Below are 23,001 nucleotides of genomic sequence, written 5' to 3' on the forward strand. Positions count from 1 at the left end.
TCCATGGGAGCAGCTCGGCCCTGCAGAACTGTTTCACAGACTTTCTCCCGGGCTTTCCTCACACTTCACAAGAAGAAAAAGATCTTGACTTAAAACATGATGAAAACTTTTAGATTGCACTGATCAATCCTCCAGAGCCAGAACATCACATGATGGGCTGAAGAAATTGAGTCCTGAAGCGTGCCAGGCTGAGGCTGCACTGTGGGTAGGTGGTGACCCTACAAAGGCACAGGCCCCCATGTATTCTGGTCTAAATCTTCTTGCTTCTCTCTCACATCAGTCCACTCTCAAGTCTCACACAGCCCTTGTTTTTTGTAATTTTCAGAAGGTCCAATGAAAACAGAAGAGTTGGAATCCATCTTCTCGCCGTGGGAAATCTATCTATTACCTGACACTCTCCACACCTGTCCTTGAACTATGGAAACCAGAGTGTACATTACGCACTGCCTTTTATATTTTTTACCATAAAGATTTCTCCCTGGTTTTACATAGTTAACGAAATCTTAATTTCTAACAGTTACACAATAATCCATTATTATGATGTGACAAAATTTATTCATTGACTAGAAATGCAGTTTGTAAGGCCTTTCCTCAGGAGGATTGGTGGCAAGTCCATTCCTAGAACCTTTTAACAAGAAACAGAAAGATTTAAAACAGGATTAGATACTGTTAAAAAGATTACATGGAAAAGTATTCTACATTCAAGAATGAATTAAATTATAGTTAGGTTTCTTCAAATATAAATAATATACATCTAATGAAAGGAAAAGGGTCAGCTATTCTCTTCCCTTTAATATTTCTTACCTAATAATGACTACTAAATATTCAATGCTGGAATACCAACATTGCTAACCTTTTAGTATAAGTATTCCTAATATTTTTCATGGTTACATAGGCCTGTTTGAAAATTGAAAATAGTATTTATACTGTTTTTAAGTATACTATAAATTTGTTTTTGCACTTTTTTATAACCAGGCTTCTTTTTCCTCCTTTTTGAGCTATTTTAAGACTAGATAGTATTCCATTATATGGTTACACTGCAATGCCGTACTTGTGAATATTTAAATGACTTCCAATGGGGTTTTGTTTCATTGTTTTTGCTATTACATACAATGCTGCAAAGAACAATATTTTGTACATATCTCAGACTGGTCTCTCAGGATATATCCCTTTTGGGGGAACAGCTGAGCAAAAAGTAAGCATAATTTTAAGGCTCCTGATATATCTGGAATTGCAGGCAGGGATTTGATGCCAATGTATATCCCTACGAGCAGAGTTTGAGAGTACCCATTTTCTAATATGCTCACAAATAACATTTTGATTAAGAAAACATTGCCATTCTGAAAGTAAAAAATGATACTCTATTTATAATTTCTAGTTTATTATTAGTGAGGTCAACACTTTTTCATAATTTATCAACTTGTGTGAGCTGTCTGTCTTTATTGGGATGATTTTCTTTTTCTTAATAGTTTGTAGGAACTCACTACTCTCCATGAAGATAAGACTGTAACATCTTGATCTTCATGTATTCTTAGTGCATCATAGAAGTCAATACATACGGATTAAGTGAAAATATTGTTTTTATGCCACAAATGTCATCTTTCAGATTATATTTGCAACCTAATATTTTAAAATATACATAACAAAATTTACCATTTAAACATTTTTAGCTGTACAATTCATTGTCATTCAATACACTTACGTTGTTGTGTAACCATTGCCACCGTCCACCTCCACCACCCACCTCCTTACCATCTTCCCAAACAGAAATTCAGTACATATGGAAAATAACTTTATTTCCCCAGTGCAATTTGATTATAATTTAAAATTGTAAGTAGTGACACCCATCTTTTAAAAATTAAATGTAATTTTTAACTGATACATAAAACTACAAAAATTGTAAATCCATTATTCTTTTTCCATTAGGTTGTCTTTAACATTATGTGTGGAAAGGTCTCCCTACCTAAAAAGTATGGAAATATTCGTATATATTTTCTCTTACTTTGTTATAATTTCTTCTTGTTTTCTTTTTTTTCTTTCTTTCTTTCTTTTTTTACATTGATTCCTTTCTTTATCCAGATTTCTTTAAAAATCAAGCAAAAGTTAATGCCTGTTGGGAGACCATTCTCCTTATATCTGTCATGTTGCTGCATGTCTCATGAGCAGACTGCCATTATCCTCGGCTAACTTTTCAAGGATGTTTATGTGGTGAACAGACTTGGAAAGTAGAGACAATGTCCCCTTAAGAGCAGAGGGCAGGTTTTTGGTTGTGCAATATTAATAAAGATAATACCTCCATCTGGGGCAAAGATCAAGCAGGCTTACTGCCCATTACAAAAAGACTAGATTTCTTAAGCTTGGGGTACCTCTCCTGTATCCCCGGCACTGCATGCATGCAGCAGCTGGCCCCCAGCTTCAGTCTGTGGGAATGGGAGATTGGAAGAAAGGTGCAAATGCTGACTCTCTGGCTACTACTGCTGCTGCGGTGGTCTGGGACCCAGGAACTTTGTGCCTTCTGCTGTGAGCCAATGGCAGACAAACTTGGGGGTTTGCAAGCAGGTAGTTCATAGATCTTGAGAATGACACTGAATTTTTTTTTCCAAAAATTCAATTAATTTTCGAATCATTTCTTGACTGATTTGAAATTTCACCTAAACACTTAGATATGGGGGCTAGGGGTGTAACTCAGTGGTTGAGTGCTTGCCTAGCACATGTGAGACACTGGGTTTTATACTCAACACCAAATAAATAAATAAATAAAATGAAGGTATTTTGAAAAAAGACAAAATTACAATTTAAAATGAAAAATAAGAGAAAAACTTAGATATACTTGTGTTTATTTTGTATCTTTTTTGATATTCTATTTTTTTTCTATTTGTCTACTCTGGAGATAGTAATATATATAATTTTATAGTACATTTTAACATCCAGTAAATAGTTTCTTCTTTATTTTCCTTTACCTTATTTCTTCTTTTTTCCCCTCTTCCTGTCCCTGTAATATTTTGGGGCTCTTTGCATCAGAAGAAAGGTATCTGGCACATAGTGAACATCCAATAAATATCTTTTGAGTGATATTAATGAGATTGAGAAATAGTTCCTTTTCAATGTTTGCAATTATATTCATTATAGCAATGAAACTGGAAATAATTTGATTTCTCATGCGCTACAAATTTAAGAAAATAATTTAGTCAGGTGTGATGGCACATGCCTATAATTCCAGTGACTAGGGAGGCTGAAGTAGGAGAAGTGCAATTCAGAGGCTAGCCTTAGCAACTTAGCAAGCTGTCTCAAAAAAAAAAAAAAAAAAAAAAAAAAAAAAAAAAAAAAGGGCTGGGATATAGCTCAGAGATGAAATACACTTGGATAAAAAAAAAATTTATCCTATTAGAAAATGCCTGATATGAGGGTTCTTATACCATTTCTCTTATTTCAGAGTCTCCTGGATATTTGGAGAATTCTGAAAGTAATATTTCCCAATAATCCTAAGGTGATTTACAGGTCAATATTTGTCACCTTTTTATGGTCTTTACTATTTCATCACTCCTTATTTTCATGAGCGTAAACTAGTGTTTTGTCTTTGCTAGGAATGTTGCAGTTCACTGTATAAGGGGAGTCTAGTAAAACAACAACAAAAAGTCAAATTTAGCATTTTTTATGAGGGTGTATTAGGAAGCAGCATACATGTTTGGACTTCTGCCACAACTATACTTAAGTATCACTGACTTTATTCCTAGGGGCTTCTGCTTTTGGTGCCCTTCCCTGAGAGCTATTTAGTTGGTCACTGCTTGGGCAGGGGCCTTGGCTGGGAAGGTGAAATCACCAGTTTCACCCCTAAGAGTGGCCTACTACTCTGTAGAGAAACAATGAATTACCTGGCCCAGTTTCATCTGGGTTTTGCATGAATTTCTAATTTCTCTCTTGTATTCAGGGTGAACTGTACTTTTACATTCTGGAAAATTGGACAGAATTTGTGTCAGGATTTAATTTGACTCGGGTAATCTGAAAGTGCTTCATACAGAAATGAAAGTATTGAAATATTGGAGGTGGGACTAGACTTAGTTGAAAGTTTCTATCTTCCATGCACAAGATAAACCTAGTTTTCAGATAGTTTTAATACTTCTCTTTCTATAAAGTCAGGCTCCATGTCTTCTTGATTTTCTAATCAAACTATTTATTCTCCAAATTTAGTAAAGTACTTTGTCATGTGTGAGAAAAATACATGTAATTTCTAGATACATTTAACTTCTAGATAATCACATTTTAGTGAGGAGCTTGTGATCTCTGAAACCAGTGACTGGAAAAGAAACATTCACATCAGAAAAACACAACTCTTTGCCAAGGGTTGCCAGGATGAATTTTGAAGTTGCTTCCTTATTCTTGATCATGGAAGTCCCCTTGCCCCAGATTGAATTGCCAAAGCCATCTGCATCATGTGGGTAATTTTGAAGTTGCATAGATGGAGCTTAAACATTCTGCTGTGGATGTTTTATGTTTGTAAACTTTCTCTAATGTTTATCCAGTGACAATGTGAGGCTATATAAGCTCCAAAGGAATAGGGATCTCGTGTCTTTATCCCTTTGCTATTCCAGCTCTTGGCACAGTACTTGGAGTGGAGTAGGTACTCATTAAGGACATGTTGAATGAATGGTGTTCCCTTGTTACAGACTGGAGAAAATACCCTGAAGGAAGGACTGTAATTTGTCTAAGGCATGTCACAAATCATAGTAATTAAAGAATTAGAAATGGCATTCTGTTAATTTTGGTAACTAGCCTTGATGACTGAACTAACTTAATCCAGGTAGAATTATTCCTTATGCTTCTATGACCACCTACACTTTGTTGTCTTTTTTATTTTTATTTTTCTGGTACCAGGGATTTAACCCTGGGGTTCTGAACCACTGAGTCCCATCCCCAGCCCTTTTTTAAAAATATTTTATTTTGAGACAGGGTCTTACTAAACTGTTCAGGGCCTTCCCAGGTTGCAGAGGCTGACTTTGAACCTACAATCCTTCTGAGTTGTTGGGATTACAGGCATGTGCCACAGTGCCTGGCTTCTTTGCTACCTTTTTAAGGAGCCAAAACATTACCAACAGTCCAGAAAGGAGGGAGGCTAGAACTAAGGAAAAAAAAAGGGGGGGGGATTAACGAGATATAATAAAGCTGCATATGCTTTAGTTCTCTAAAAAGATGGTCTAATCTAATTTAAAAAGAGTTTACATATTAGTATTGTAATTTACTTGCAGTGATACAGATCTGATATCTACAATGGGCCTGTGGACAGAACAAAGCTTTGTCAAAGGAAAGTGGCTATCACTCAACCAGGAATCCAGGGCATTGTCAAAAGGAAGAGTTGTGTTTGTAGCCATGGGGAGAATTTTTGCAAATAATCTCTTTCTCCCATAACCAAGGGTTGCCATTTTACTGGTGGGAAAACATTGCCAATTTTATGAAACATTTTAGGCACAAAAGCAAAACCTCTTAGATCCTCTTCTGAAAATAACTTGACATGAGCATTTCCCCCATTCCCTGAGGTCTGGAGCAGAGCTCTGTAATTTACAGGACATGATTAGGAAGGTTCTATGCCATTTTAGACTAATTATGTAAATTGGAAGGAATTTACCCTTTCATTCTTTATAACAAAGTATTTCCCTTCTGTGAGTACCAAATTCTAATGAAGCTTTAGTTTGTTTCCTTTTGTAACTGCTGCCTTACAGTGCTTTGTCAATGAGCATTAAACAAATAACCAGGCATCTCTTTTTGAAAGACCAAAATTAAAATCCCCGATAAAATGGTGAGACAAAACACGTTTTGCCAGTAGTTAGTCACCTCATTTGGCGGGGAGGGATTTGTTTTTGTTGCTGCTCCCTAAAAAGACATGATGATAATTTAGTCGACTAGATTCTTCCCCCTTTAACTTTTCCTAACGTTTCCAGGCCTTACTACTTGGCAAACACAACTTGGGACAGATTTCTTTATTTTCTCCTCTGGCCTAAAACGAAAAACCCCCACTTTCCAAACTGTTACCACCGAAGAGTTTATTAAATGGCTGAAAAAGACAGCTGGTCCTACCATCTGTTAAAATTTTTCAGGGGCCAAATAAAACAGGTTACACCTTTCGCCATGCCAAGTCTTGTGATACCCCCTTCCTCTCACAGCCTGGGGAGGGCTAATCTGAATTTCACGCTCTGATTTTGCTATTGCTAATGTTGGAGCTTCTTATGCATGCTTCTCCACATTGCTTACATTACCTCTCTTTTTTGAGTTACAAAGCTATTCTCACATTTCAACCTGACTCATTTGCAACCTATTACCTTACCCTTCTATAATCTCTATAGTTACACCAGTGACTAGAAGGAAATCCACAGATACCTAACTAATTTTTGACTTTTCAAGCCAAAGGGGAGAGCCAAAAGTACGTTTCTGTTGTTTTGCAACCATTTTTTTTTTCTATAAGTGCTAATGGAGGTAATTCAGATTTTGGAACAAAGGCTTAGCTCACCACACGCTGCAGGTGTGAAAGGGTTGAAACAAAAGAGATGCTAACCCTAATGGTATTTCTTGTCATTAACAATTCTTTGATGTTCACACTGGAGCCTCCCTTTTATCTTTTAGTTTTTCAGCCATCTTTGTTAACACGCAGCTCAATTGAATCTTTTCCCCCCACCTCCCCCTGGCCTTTAAAGACATCTGCAAAATGTTTATGCTAAGTTAGTTTCCACTGCATCTTTTAGTACCAAGGCAAAGTAAAATGAGATAAAGCTTGTGAGGTTATTATTAAAACATCAGTAAGTTTCTATCATTAAACTGAAGGGGAAGATCAATAAAAAAGGAGCACTTAATGTTACTTTAATAAGGATGAGTTTCCTGTAACAGGACTTGGGATTAACTTTAGTTTCGCTGAAGAGCGCTTCACAATAAAGACATTGCTGTGATCAGAAAAGGGTGACTTGCCTTTACCCAATTAAACAGTTTGCAAATACTTTGAATGCACTTGATCTGTTATTTCCTGTTTCATTGAAAGACTTCATCATGAACATATTTTAAGAATATTTTACAACTGCCTTTTCTTCTCTTCTCTGTGTTATCCCTGGCAAGCTGCCAAATATTTTTTTTTTTTTTTTAAGCAGGTTTGCTTGTCTGTCCTTCTGTCCACTTAGGATTGGGGGAGGAGGAGGCGGGATGACAGGGCTTCAGAAAAGTTTGTTTAACTTGCTTTGATGACAGCAAAATGTAGGGAACAGTCAACACTACATAATATACTGTCCTAACCTATTCAGCAGCCGGATCTGCAACCATACTGTGGGAGCAAAGTAGAATCATATGTTTCTCACCCAAATGATTCAGCTAATCTTGCTAGTGTATTTTGCAGTGTCTTGAACAAAACAGAAATGCTTGTTAATTGCTTCTGAATTGATACATCTTTTATCTGTATGTGTGTGTGTGGGGGGGGGGGAGTGAATTGTTTAACTAATTTAACATTTTTACCAGTATAAGTGGGGATCTCTGTGGACAGTTAATTTGTTTCAGTCTGAAAACTTGTTTTTTGGCAAGTATTAATTTGGGGTCAGCACAATACTGAGTCACAACTGAGACAGACAGGGAAACTCCCCCCGGCCTTTATATATAGTTCAGCCCTAAATGACAGATACTAGGGGAAAGATAATAAGCAAAGATAAAATACAAATTAATGTTAACAATGTATCTATTTTATGATTTTCCTCTCATATTATTTAATAATTCTTAGCATTTATATGATGCTTTTCATCTTCAAAGCGCTTTACAAATGTTAGCTAATTAACCATGAGGTAATGAGGCCTGGATGATAATGCTGCAGCAAATTTTCTCTAGCTCAGATTATAAAGTAAAAATGGAGATGTATGTATTCATACATTTTTAAAAATAGCATTAGGTGGTCGTAGAGATTTTGTGAATCAGAGACTCAGGCAATTTATCATCTATGTACAACTTCTGTGTATGTCTCTGTGCAAAGAATACCTTGGGCATTTCGGAAGTGGATGAACTGTCAGGATTTTCCCACCTGGCAGGTGGTTGGCAAACTTTCTGTCATTTCATCCTTGATGGTACTACTCCTTGTTATTTTCACCTTGGTCTCTCTCTTCTCATCTAATAACACAGACAGATCCAAAAGGAAGGACACTCACTGTTGGGAATTAGGGACAGACACCCATTTTCTTTTTTTCTCAGATCTTCCATGGACAGATTTTAATGAAATACATGCTAAAACACCTGTGTTATTTTGTACTACCTTTTATAATGATGCTGGTTAGTTGAAGTCCATTATTTTAGAATGTGTGTATGTGCTCTGTGGACAGTTAATCTGACATTGTTTAAGGCCTAAGTAATATACTTTTTATTTTTATGTTTTTTTTTGGGGGGGTACTAGAGATTGAACTCAGGGGTATGACAGGGTCTCAGTGAGTGGCTTAGGGCCTTACTAAGGCCCTTAGGGCTGGCTTTGAATTTGCAGTCCTCCTGCCTCAGTTTCCTGAGCTGCTGGGATTACAGGTATGTGCCATAGCACCTGGCAAATGATATAATTTTTAAAAAGAAAAGCATACTTTATTTAATCAAAATTATATCATCTGATATAAAATGAACACTAGTAAAAAGTTAAGTGATTAATAAAAATGTTTTAGTTCATAGTAGGCTTAAATTACAAACTAGTAAATATACCCATTTATGAGAATGAATTGCTAGACTCAGTCTCTGAGGGCAGGTCTTGTTTTCTTGACAACTTAATTTGGAAAAGCTGAGAAAGTTTATCAGACTTCACGAATAAGATTGTGTGTGTGTGTGTGTGTGTGTGTGTGTGTGTGTGTGTGTGTTGCTGAGGACCAGGCCTTGCTTTTGCCAGGCAAGTGCTCTGCCGTTGAGCTACCCACCCAGCATCACATGAATTGATCATAACGATTCAGAGGGAATTTTATTTAAACCACTGAAAGTCTTATGTGCTCTGTCTAATTAAAGAGTTCTAGTTTAACAGGATTTATCTTATTTACTAAAGGCTTTTTCCTCTTTTCTCTGAGTTATGGTGTTAAGTTATGACACATAAGATTAACTGGTAGAGGTCTGTTTGCTTCCTCTGTCCTCCCAATACTTGGGGGACCTGTGGACATTATTTGGAAAAAGCCAGTCTGGAGTTCAAGAGACAATAATGGGTTAAATCTTTTACTTTTCATTCTGATACTTTTGAAGTCCTGAACAGTTAGTATGTGCCTCTATGTCTTCACTATAATAATAAACCAATCAAAGGGAAAGCTCAAGGACTAGGGCATACTGAATCTGACTCATTTGCAACCTATCTGATTCTATAGATGTCTTAGTGCTATGGCTTTTTAAACCAGTGCCTGCTCATAGATTGGACATAAAATCTACTGTTGTTGTAGGACTAGATACCTCTAAAAAATGAATGGCATTGAATGACTAAGAGGAAAAAAATCATTTTGGAAATGATGATAAATGTGATGGAATGTTCTAAATTACGTGTAGAGTGTCAAGTCTTTGCCATGCCAAGGCACTGTGTTACGTGTTCCACACATAGCAACAACATGTTAAATATTTCCTGGTTAATTGATGATCTGGTTTAAAATCTGGGGAATTTCCAGGACAGATCACCTATCCTTGTTAAAATGAATGACTTAGCTACATGTGTAATTTCAGTGACCAGGAGGCTAAGGCAGAAGGATGGCAAGTTTGAGGCCAGCCTCAGCAACTTAGCAAGGCCCTATGGAGTTTAGTAAGATCCTGTCTCAGAATTAAAATAAAAAGGACTATAGATTTAGTTCAGTGGTAAAGTGCCCCTGGGTTCACTCCCTAGAACAAAATAAATAAAATAAATGACTCAAATATATTCCGAGGTCTCACACTGAGACTGTTTTTTGGTGTGGCCACTCTGACCACATCAGCAGAAATGGTGTTGCTATTTTCCTTCATAAGGATAGTAAAAGGGGACTGATTTACTCTGGAGTAGTGTACCATGTTTAGGCCCTGTATGCCCTTTCTGTCCATCTGGAGGGCTGTTTTCTCTTTTCAGTAGGCAAAATTCTCTATTTACATTTTAATATTTTTTTATGTAGTTTTTTTGGGGGTGGGAATGAGTTAAAACATTAATTAAAGATAGCTTTCCTGCATGGTCTAATTTCATTTTCTTCCTAATATTTCCCCTCTCAGATATTAACCAATAGCTCATGCTCAATTAGTTCCTGCATAATCTCTACTTAATTTTCTTACTTTACTATACTTATATACATGTATATAACTGGTTTAACACAAACATGTATTTTCTAGTACAGGAGGAAACTAGGTAAAACTGTGCTTTAGCTGTTTGGTGCCAGAAAACAGAGAGAGGTAAATATCTACTATAACATTGTTCTCTTATTTATCTCTCCCCTTTTGTATTTTTAGTTTTTTGGTACCAGGAATTAAATTCAGGGGCACTTGACCACTGAGCCATATCCCCAGCACTCTTTTGCATTTTATTTAGAGACAGGGTCTCACTGAATTACTTAGTGTCTTACTTTTGCTGAGGCTGCTTTGAACTCGCAATCCTCCTGCCTCAGCCTCTGGAGCCACTGGGATTACAGGCATGTGCTATTGTACCTAGTCCTCCCCTTTATTTTTGTGTAATTTAAAAGCTACCTTAGTTACTTCAAAATAATACCATGAAGCCAACAATATTTTTTCTTCAAAGTCGAAGTAAAACTTGTACATAGTTTAAAATTTTATTTAAAAGGATTTCTTTATCAAATGTCTTTTCTTTAATCTAATGCCCCACCAAAGAAGCTCTTTCTCCTTTGCAAAATGTTTTCAGTAATATGTGGGAAAAATAGTGCCCAGAAAACAGTAAAGGGCCCAGGAAAAAACTGCAGAGTTCACGGTGGGCAGAGAGGAGAAAGAGAAGGCGTTGAGGCATGGCCAAGAGGACCCCACTGGAACTAAACAGGGGGTTTAGATGTCTTTAACTGCTGTCCCCTGCAGATGGCAAGAAGCTGGAGGGCAAGGAAGCTGGAGGGTATGGAAGGAGCGTGGGGATCAGAGGTAAGCTAGTAAGCCTGGCCAATGATGGTGGGGTCGCTAATATGGGACAAAAGGCTAGAGGAGAAGAAAAGAGAACACTGAGTGTCAATCTGTTTAGGCAGCTCCCAGAAGTGGCAGAGAGAGTCTGAGGAAAAATCCTACTTCTTGTAATAGGGAAAACAGCAGCCATATCTGTAAGTCTCCACAAGATGTTTAGGAGTGTTCAGTGATGCAACTGTGTAATCTCAGTGATTTGGGAGGCTGAGGCAGAAGGATTGCAAGTTCAAGACCAACCTGGGCAATTTAGTGAGACCCTGTCTCAAAATAATAAATAAAAAAATAAAAGGATTCAATCTCTAGTAGTATAAAAATAAATAAATAAAAATAAAGAAGCTTAACTTCAGAACAACTTAGAAGGAAATTCTTATTTCAGGGCTAAGTTTCCAGTTTTGTTAATCTCTACAGATTATAGGTGATTTAGATAGATAGATAGAGAGGAAATGTTTACAACAGAAACCTAAATATTTTGCCTTCTGCTTTGATCTTTTCAGGGACAGTTTCTTAGAGCTAATGCCTAGTCCTGCTCTGCAGCTAACCTGCAGTCTTTACTGCTGCTGCTATTAATTTTTAGCCCTAAGGGACCATTCCTTTGTCCAGAGAAAGGGGAGCTGGAGAGAAGAGTTTGGGAAAAGAGAAATTTAGAGACCCACCCCAAGGTAAATTTTTGGCACTCAACATGATAGTTTAAGGTCTTGAGTTTTAATAAACTCCACCCCAATGTTTCCCACACTACTTAAATCAATGTTTTAGTCCATTAAAAGTTAAAAATGTGTAAATTTATCCATGAAGATTTGCAACAGAAGTTCTCAAACCTGTTGTGCAAGGGAATCACTAAGAGAGGGGTGATCCCTTACCTACCTCCTGAGCTCTGATTGCCAACGATGTATGGCAGGCTGGGAAAAGGTCTCCACCAAGCAGGACTGGTGGCTCTGGTATACCATGAGGAGGCTCTTGGATAAACACTGGTTTAGCAGTCACTATCTTGACCTGTCCTGGGCTGGGGCAGGCCTCAGAATCTTCTTTCACCTGTCTCATCTTTTGAAGAAGAGGAGGTGGCTCTTGCCACCAAGACCTCTCTCAGCCCTATGGAATTGAGTGGGACAGACAGACTTCTGTGACCTCAACCCCTTTGGTTTTTTCGTGTATATCCTAAAAGCTGAAAATAGCAGGCTCCTTTCCAGCTAAAAATGGAATGGGAAAAAGTGGGCACTACCACTGAGAAAATGGGATTGGTTAAATGTGACGTGACAATATGACCCCCTGGAGCCAAAACCATCAAGAGAAAGTGGGTAATGCCCCTGAGGTCCTTGCAGGAAGTGATTTTTCCCTGTGATCTTTGTGTGAAAACCTTATCAAGTGGACAGCTCAGCATTTATCAGCAGAATTGGAGAACTTGCCTAGTGTGGCTTATTTATAGCAAGAATGCAGAAAGAAAAGAAACATAAAATAATATAAGGGTTCCATGTGTAACGGAGATATGAGTTTAACCCAATCTCTGGCATAGACATAGGCATTCTATATATACTTATTGAGTAAATGAATTTTTTTAACAGATCCAAGCTCCATTTCAAGCTATATAATATAAACATATGAGATACACAGATAATGTCTATCACAATTCTTAAGAGAGCTCTGACAGTTTTTAAACTCTCGGTTGGATTGATATTTGGTCACATGATTGGAAAGAATCTATAAGCACTGAGTTGCAAGCACAATGATTGGCTGCTCCAAAATCATACAAGTGTCTGTGTTAGTTGTTAAGAATATCTGCTGAGGTCTTTGAGAAATTGGGGATCTTGTGGTGCTTGAGAAAATGGTTTCTTATCATAACTTGTATGTGTTAGTATTGGGGAAAAGATGTGAATTGGCTAAGAAAAGTTATTAAATCACACAGACATGCTCTACGCATAGAAACTAAAGATGCTAAATAATAAGAACTCAGAGAGACCCAGAGTATTCACCCTGCATTCCCTGTTGTTTTGTTCACTGTCACCAAGAGTCAGAAATTTCTTTGCAAACCCATCTAGATTCTTGCACACTGCCTCAAAACCTCCAGTCATTTCATATTTCATAAACCAATACTCTGGAAACTTGAAGTTCATTTCTAATTCTGCCTCCATGGAGCTTCTGGTAATCCATTCTGGACTCCCCACAATTTTCTTGATGGAGGCATTCTACACCCCCACAGCAGACCTGCAGAGCCTAGAGTCATTTCCCAGAAAGCTCTGGAGCCCAACTGCACAGACTCAAATCCTCACTCCAAACTGGAGGGGGGCGTTTTTGGATGAGTTACTGAACGACTCCCACCTCAGTTTCCTATAAAAATGGTACTAATCATGATGGCATTTATCCAACAGGTTACTGTGGAGATTAACTGGATCAATGAGAAAAAGCCAGGCCTTGGCACACAATAAGTACTTAATTCATGTTAATTGTTACCATTCTCAGATAAAAATTAGATGAAAGCATCAACATGTTTTATATTGAACTACATTTTGGTCACTCTGGCCCCAGGGAGACTTCAGTCCACTATCAGCATCCATTAAAGATACTGAAATGCAGGCTACTAGCTCCTGGAAAGAGCAAGGTGTAGGACACTGACATACCTGGATTTGTATACTTGCTCCTCTCTGCCAGCTTGCTGTGTGTGGTCAGTAACATGACCATTCTGAGCTGACCATCTGTATTTTTGCCTACTTAGCATAGCTGGTGGGAACAGTACAGGAGAGAGTACCAGAGAAATTGTCCATTTAAAATTTTTTTTGGTAGTTGTAGATGGACAGCATACCTTTATTTTATTTGTTTATTTTTATGTGGTGCTAAGGATTGAACCCAGTGCCTCATACATGGTAGGCAAGCAGTCTGCCACTGAGCCACAACCCCAGCCCCCAAATTGCCCATTTTTGTTAAACATTTCACTTCTAATAATGGCTTTAGATGTCCTCAGATTATATCTATAAGTATCTGGGAAGTTCTTGCAAGGTAGTAGGCTTGGTATCAATACATAATAGAAGAATTTGGAAAATAGTTTTGGACAGAAGAACATCTCCTTTCTCTACCAGTTTGATGTCTTCTCTGTGTAGAGACAAGGCTGGTTCTGGATAGCATGAGGTCACCGGGGAATCTGGTAGGTTGGTACAGGGAACCCAGAATGCAGAATGAACTGACCTCAAGTCTCGCCTTGACTCTGTTACTCACTCATTGCATGGCCCTGGGGCAAGTCACTGGGCCCCTGTCTTGTCCTCTGTAAAGAGTAGATTGGGCCAGCTGTTTCCCAAAGGTTATCAGTATTCTAAAATATAATCTCTTTTGAGTTCAGGACAGTGCCATTATTTTTATGAGTTCAGGACAGTGCCATTATTTATATCCCTAAGCTGATCTGGCAAGTGACATCCAACCATCCAGTGTTGTCAAAGGAAGGTTAATTGGTAGAAGTATTTTCTTTGCTTTAAACACTGTGGGGTGAGTAGCAATAAGAGTTTTGTTGTTGTTTTTGTTCTGCTCCTTTTGTTTTGAATGGTACTTGGCCCAGAAAAAACCCCAAGATGTGTGAATGAAGAGAATACCCTGTGCGACTCAAAAGACCAACATTCTTGGCTGTCATTGTTCAAGGGACTAGTGTGGAGAACAGCGAATACCAGAAGTTCTTATAAGTGGGAAACCCTACCCAGATAAGCAAGTAGAAGATCCTTCCAAGTTACCTTGAATTCATTGCTTATCACTGGTTTATGTAGGTCAAGGTAAATGCACAAAACCCTTCTCTATTTTCAACATGAGCATCCCAAACCCCCGAGCTGGCTGGGACTGCAGGACAAACAGTCCCAAGGTTTTGACAATCTTGAGCTGATGACCTATTCAGTCATTCAACTAACTGACTTGGTCAATAACTACTCGGTGGCATTATTGAGAGGTCCTCAATTAATCAAATGACTCAAACTACTGGGTGTGAGTAGATAGGTTATGGTGCGTGAGTCATGATACAGACAAGAAAAAAATTAGGAGAAAATCTCAACAACCTTTTAACATTTCCACTTTACATAGAATTTAATTTAGGATAAAAAACTAATATAATTCTGTCTATTCTACACAGAAAGGGGGTACCCTATATAAATAAAAAAAAGAAGTCCCCAAACATTTACTTTAGGAATAGTCTCTGAACTTTGAAATGTCTATAAAATGGTGTAGGTGATATGACAGTCCTTTTCTATTGGAGGTTATGTTAACGGTCACTAGGAAACTGGTAATAAATACCTTACGATATCCCACGAATCAACATTAGCAAACATGGCCCTGAGCAAGCCACCTTTCAATGACTAATGATTAACAAGAATCCAATGCCCAGCTAGTAGACTAATTTTTCACTTTTGAATGCTATCTACTTCATTAAAAATAGAAAAAAAAAATTAGTTCCTCTCATTCTCAAAGTCTTTTTTATCTTGAGATGGGGCCTTACTAAGCGGCAGAGGCTGGCCTGGCACTTGTGATCCTCCTGCCTCAGCTTCCAGAGCTGCTGGGATTACAGGTGTGCGCCATGGCACCCAGTTTGCAGTTTAAATCTTAATCCTGATCCTTTTCTTTAATCTCTGTTCATTTCCATCCTAAAAATGTGGCCAATCCTGCAACCCCCTTGGATTGCCTTTCTACCCCCTTGGATTGCCTTTCTACCCCTTTCCTTTCTTTTACCTCCAAATTTCTGGAGCAGTAGTCTTCTGCTGTAGGAAACTGAAGTGACTGAGCCAAACACCAGTTAATAAAATGTGGAGCCAGATCTTAACCCGTTTCTTTTGCCTGGGACAACCCTAATGTGCCCTTCATCCACCTCCCTTCCCCAGCCCCGGCACCCTGATGTGTAAAGGATATTTTCCCAGGATGCATTGGCTTTGTGCCCCCTTCTGTTCTTTCACTCCAGTTCAGCGTTTCCTTACCTTTTGCTTCACTAACACGTGAGTCTTCCAGTCATTTTCCTGGCCTCTTGCTTCTCTCCTTTACACTATTGCCAACAGGCTCTTTCTGAATCCCAGCTCTGTTCATGGTAAGCCTCTGTACAAAATCCTAGAGGTTTCTCATTGCCTGCTGCAGAGTCCCAACTCCTTAGCACAGAATTAAAACTCCTCCACAATCTACTTCTCCAGTTTTACCTTCAATAAAACCAGAACAGGGCCAGAATTTTCTGCTTCAATCTGATTGGGCTCATCAGAACACTTTTGGTTGCCTGGTTGCACCAGGGTGCTTGAAATGTGGGGGAAGGGGCACTATCTCTAAACCATACCAAGGGCCCTGTGTCTAGCATGACACCAACAGTCCTGCCACCCACATGGTAGGCTGTCAGTTTGTCCTATCTCAATCCATTTCCACTCTACTGACCATTCAAGATTTTGGTTAAATACTAATGTTTTCATGGAACATTCCTTCCTGTGCCCTCCTCTGATCTTACTTTGCACTTCCTATTGTAAAAATCGACCTATGTCTCACTTCTCCCCTTCAATGTTGTCAGCTCAAGAGGAGCCCAACAACAGTATCTTAAATCAGTGGTATCTGGAGATTTGTCATCAGGTGTGGCACAAATAATTGACTTTTTATTATAGTTCAAGTACATTGACTTATTCAGTTTAAAAAGGGGAATTGTATGGTATGTGAATTATACCTCAATAAAACTATTATAAAATAATAGTTCAAATGCTTGTATTTGTAAATGATTTATTTAAAAATAATTTTAGGCAGGACCTGCTACAAAGACGAGATATAACACACTCGCATTTGTTTCTACTATTTCCTAAAAACTTATTTAAATGACAGTAAAAAAAGATTAAAGAGAGTAGGCTCAGTGGCAATGAAACTACAAGAGGGAATCAATAAGGAAGGAGAGATTTTAACATATTTCTGGAAGATAAAACACGATGGAAGAAGATAATCGCTTCGGGTAATTCAAACTGCCCTCCCCTTATGCTAAAATAGGAAATTAGGATAAAAATTAAACTTGCCTGATTGAAGGCACTGGAGAGCTATGAGAGAGTAAAGAAACACATGAGACCAAGGTCAAAGAGAAGGTCTGAATTCAGAGAGGAGAATTTAGCATTTGCAACAACTTTTCATCCAGCCAAAACTAAGAGATCATTGAGAAGCTGTGAGGCTGAGACATATAGGGCTGAGGAAACAAATATGAGAGTTTTACACACCTGTCTCTCAACACACACACACACACACACACACACACACACACACTCTGACTAGGGATCATGAAGTGCTGCTCTCTGAGAGAAAGTGAACCAAACACAGACTGCCCTAACAGGCACTGCAGGCCAATTTACTCTTTCCTTCCTTCCTTCCTTTCTTCCTTCCTTCCTTCCTTCCTTCCTTCCTTCCTTCCTTCCTCCCTCCCTCCCACCCTCCCTCCCTCTCTCCCTTCCTCCTTTCCTTCCTTATATTTTTTAGCTGTAGATGGACACAATAATTATGTATGTATGTATGTGGTGCTGAGAATTGAACCCAGTACCTCACTTATGCTAGGCAAGTGCCTACCACTGAGCCCCAGCCCCAGGCCCTGCAGGCCAATTTCAACCCATCACCAGCTCTGACACTGGATGAAAGTGGTCCCACTTACTTATGCCCCTGGCATATATAACTGTTTTATGGAGAAAAGGACTGTTGTCCTGGGCCTCCAATTATTATTTTTTTTACAAATAATTTTGCAGATATAATTGCCACATGCAATAAATAAATAACCAAGGGAATGAAAAGACACGAGAGAAAACGACAATGTAGTCAAACTACTAAAAACAAAACCTTAAAAGCCAGGGAAAAAGACAAATTATATTCAAAGACATAACAAGTTGACTTACAACTCATCTTCCAACAGAAATAATGAGAGCCAGTAGATAATGAAGTACTACCTTTGACTTCTAAGATAAATAACTGCCAATATAGAATTCTGTACCAATCAAAAATATCTTTCAAGAATTCAGGTTGAATAAAGATATTTTCATTAAACAAAAACTTAAAGCAGCATACCCATGCTAAAGGAAACACTAAAGAGCACTGTGTAGGCAGAAGAAAACAGATCCCAGAAAAGGAGGTCAGAGATGTAGGAAGAAAAGAAGAAATGAGGAACAATGAAAATTGTAATCATAATTTCTTGTGAAATTTAAAATCTGTATAAAATTAAAACACAACACAATTGGCTGGGGATATAGCTCAGTTGGTAGAGTGCTTGCCTCACATGTGCAAGGCCCTGGATTCAATTCCCAGCACCACACACACACACACACACACACACACACACAATACACCACAATAATGGCAACATAATCAAGGAGGAATACACACACACACACACACACACACACACACATGTAAACATAGAAATAGATTCAGATAGTACTTTAAGGCTCTTGAATTCTTGAATTGTTTATCAAGAAAGTAAAAGTACCAACTAATATTAAAATTTCAAGCATACACATTGTAATTTCTTGTATAGCTATGAGAGAATGATAAAAGTACATATCTAATAATATAGCCTTAAAATATATGAAACAGAAACTGACAGAACTAAAAGGAGAAATAGACATATTTATAATCACTATTAGAAATTTAAACAACCTCTCTTGGGCTAGGGATTTAGCTTAGCAGTGAAGCACCTATTTAGCCTGTGTGAAACCCTGGGTTTGATCCTCAGGACCACAAAAAATACAAACAACAACAAAATGCTTCTCTTAATAAGACATTGATAGAAAAAGCAACCAAAAACTAGTAAGCATAGAGATGACAATAAACTTGACCAACTGCATATTATAGAAGACTGAAGAATACAATTATTTTTTTAACTATGTATGGAATATTTACAAAATTTATTATATGATTTGCTGTGTCATCTCAACAAATTTCAAATGCTTAAAATCATATTGAGTTTGTTTTCTGGCTGTAGATATTTAAGGTAGACCTGAACAACAAAAAGATAAGAGATAATCAGCATCACAAATTAAAAAGGGCATCTTACTATAGGTTCTACAATATTAAAAATATCACAAGAGATATTTCAAATGATTCTAACCAAACTTGAAAATGTAGAAGAAATGGAAACATTTCTAGAAAAAATAAGCCTATCAAAGCAAATAGAGGAAGAAATAGTAAACATGAAATCTTATTAAGATGAAATCTGAACATTGAATCTTAACTTATTTATTAATCATAATTAAAACATTTCCTTTTTAAAAAAGAAGTCACATATCACTCCCCAAGTAATTAAAAACATCTATGAAAGAATTAATGTCACTTTTATAAAAACTCTTCCAGCAAAAGACAAATTGAGATATGAGTTGGAATAAGAGATTAAATAAATTTATATGTTAATCTCATCATGAGCATAGATTATTTATTTTTTAAACTAACAAATTAACTCCAATGATATATAAAGGGATAATAAAATATGAAAAAGTTGGATATATTGCAAGAATGCAAGGTTGGTTTAATGTACTCACTACATTAACAAAATAAATGAGAAAATAATAGGATTATTTGAATATATAGAGAACAATATTTCATAAATTCAATGGCTCTTAAGGAGAAAACCCTCTTAAGAATCAGAAACAAAAACAAATATCATAATTATTAGTACAATACTGAAAATTTTTCCTTTTAGACTGGGAAAAAGACAAAAGTGTGTACTATTAGCCTTTCTAATCAACAGTGTACTGGAAATCAGACCCAGGTAAGTGTGGAAGATTGATTACAATGATGGTCCCAATTCTGTATCTTTCCCTGTATTCCTGCACTTTGCATTTCCTCCCCTCAACAGATGACTTCTATTTGTCCACCTCTTGAATCTGGGCTGGCTTTGTGATTTGCTTTGGTTAAAGAATGTACTAGAGGGCTGGGGTTATGGCTCACTGGTAGAGCACTTGACTAGAATGTGTCAGGCATTCTCAGCACCACATAAAAATAAATCAGTCAAATAAAGAAGGCCCATCAAGATCTAAAAAAATATTTAAAAATTAAATAAAGAATGTACTAGAATTGACAATGTATCAGCTCTGATCCTCATGAGACAACTCTTCTCTCCCTCTCCACCCCACCCCTTTTCTTGAGGAGATTCTGCCAAGGGAATGAAAACACACAAGAGAGAATGACAGTGTAGTCAAACTACTAAAAACAAAACCTTGAAAGCTAGGGGAAAAGACAAATTATATTCATGGGGGAAAAGAGCAAGTTGGAGGATAAGACCAAGTAGAATAGAATCAAGTTAGCTAAGTTATCTCTGCTGTGGCCCCAGACATGAGAGGAATCAGCTAGAGTCAGCAAAGCAGCAGAGCTGACCTAATTGCACACACAAAAGTGAGCCTTGGCTATATTAGCTAAAATTAGCAGAAATACTCATCCAACCCAGCAACAATAGCTAACTGATACAGGCAGTAAGTCAAGAAGAAACAGGTATAGTCTGGGGATATAGCTCAGTTGGTAGAGTGCTTGCCTTGCATACACAAGGCCCTGAGTTAGATCCCCAGTACCAAAAAGAAGAAGAGGAAGAAGAAGAAGAAGAAGAAGAAGAGGAGGAGGAGGAGGAGGAAGAAGAAACAGGTATAAAGATTGGAAAGGAAGAAAAAATCCATAGTTACTGAATATGGCATAATTGTATATATATATATATATAACTCTAACATTTTCTATGGATATATTATTTGAATTAATTAATTAATTAATTTAGCAAAAGTGCTGGATCTCAAATGGAAAATATCAATTGCATTTCCATATTAACAGCAAAAAAGAGAAAATAAAAGTCTTTAAAAAACATTTTAAATAACATCAAATTACATGTGGTTCATGGAATGAAACTAACAGAATCTCTTCAATTTATAAATCATTTTTGGGAGAAGAGAAGGAGTAAACAAATGGAAGGGTATACCATATTCATGGACTTTCCAGGCATTACTGGAATGATAATACCAAAGAAATTCCAACAGCTTTTTTTTTTCATTATTTTGATTCTATAATATTTAAAGTCTCTTTCTTAGAGAAGAAAACAAAAACAAAAATGATGGGGCATTTGCTGTGCCATATTCCGAGGCCTATATTACAAGGGCATAGCAATTAAGTCAAGGATAAAAAAAGAAATCAGTGGAATAAAATGGAGAATTGAGAATAGATTAAATTGAGAACAGAATAAAATAGAGAATTGAGAATGAACACTTGATTTATATAATGATGGAATTTTAGAACAGTAGAATAAAATCACATTAATCTCATTAAGTGGGGCTGAATAGTTGAATATAAAAAATATGAAAATTGACCCTTACTGCACACCATTCACAAAACCAGTCTGGGTAAGTTGAAGATCCCAAAGATATTTTCCTTTAGGATCTTCTGGAAATGGAAAATATCTTTGTGATGTTGGGGTAGAACAAGATTTCTTAACTGGCCATAAAAAAAGCACTAATCAAAAAGGAGATGATTGATAAATTGCATTATTTTAAAATCACACACACTTTTTTTTAAATCAATGACACTTTTTAAGAAACTGAAAGGGCAGTCTATCTAGTAGAGACAATATTTGCAATATGCATAACTGAGAATATAAAATACTTGCTTCTAATTAAAAGAAAAAAATTGTCAATCCAATTAAAAATAGACATGTGACAAAAGAAGTAATCTGAACTGGCCATGAAATGCCCTCAATATCACTCTTAATGAGGGATATGTAAGCTAGAATCAGTGAGATTTGACTAAATACTCATCGGAGTGCTTTGATTAAAAGGACTTGTCATAGCAAGAATTGGGGAGAAAGCGGATCAGTGATTGGACTCTTATAGAACTGGTGGGATTATACATTGGTGGGGTTACCTTGGAACACAATTTGACATTATTTACTGAAGTAGGGAAACATATACCTTATATTCGGCAACTCTAATTCCAGGTATGTAGCCAACAGAAAACCATGCCAATACTAAGAGACAAACATAATGCTTATGGAAGTAATTTCCAAAATAGCCCCAAATTGGAACCAATTACCATTTCCTTATTAAAAGCAGAATAGCTAATTAAAAAGAGAACAAAATAAAAATAAAGAAAAGGAAAAATTACGCTGTACTGCAGAGATCTGCATTAAAAACCAAAGAAAAAGAGGTAAAATTATTTAAAAAAACAGAATAGCTAAATCAATTTTCATATTCATAGTCTAGAACATTACATAGTCAAGAAAATGAATGAGTCCATACATTTACATTTCACAACATAGATGAACTTCACCAATAGTACGTGGAATGAAAGAAAGAAGAACTAACAAAATCTCTCACTGCATGATTTCATTTGTCTAAAGTCCTGAAAACCTAACATAAGAGGCAAAACCTAAATAGTATTTAGAGCTGCATTATGTGTGAAAAATCAAGGAAGTGTTTACACTTAAAGCTAGGAGAATGGTTACCTTGAGGGAGGTGTGGGAATAATGTTTGGGAAAAATCAACAGGGAGACTTCTAGCATGCTCAGAGTGGTCTATTCTAGACTGGAGGGGCCGTTACACAGATGCTCACACTATAATAATTCATGGAGCCAAATCTTAGGATTTGTGCCCCCCACCCTTTTTTGTTATATTTATTATATTTTAAAAGAAACTTAGATGAAAGTGGATGGAAGTGTATCTACAGATGAGCCAAATGGACAAAAGAGTAGCTCAGAACATGAGTATCAAAGGGTCTGTAGTGAAGCTTTTAAAAAATGTTCTATGTCCAGAATTATTTGTGTGTCCTGACATGGTCTTGCAGCCTGGTGACTTTCTTCATGTTAGGTATCCTCACAGAGATACCATTGAAAGTTGACAGCACAAAAACGTAAATTTTAATTATATAGTTAAAGTTTAAAAGGTCAAAGTCAAAAACAATTTAAAATTATTAGTACTGGGAGAAATAAGGCGGGGGCTG

General features: G+C 37.0%; 1 protein-coding gene across 1 annotated transcript in view; it reads right to left on the reverse strand.

Annotated features, from left to right (window-relative positions):
* Window positions 1-576: 576 nt before the first annotated feature.
* Window positions 577-23,001, reverse strand: part of Myo3b (myosin IIIB) — a 408,160-nt gene continuing 385,735 nt past the window's right edge. The window contains exon 35 of the mRNA XM_077110313.1: window positions 577-625. The gene's annotated coding sequence lies outside the window, so the exon portion shown is untranslated. The remainder of the gene's footprint in view (window positions 626-23,001) is intronic.

This window comes from Callospermophilus lateralis, chromosome 9, assembly GCF_048772815.1.
Source record: "Callospermophilus lateralis isolate mCalLat2 chromosome 9, mCalLat2.hap1, whole genome shotgun sequence".
Lineage (NCBI taxonomy): Eukaryota > Metazoa > Chordata > Mammalia > Rodentia > Sciuridae > Callospermophilus > Callospermophilus lateralis.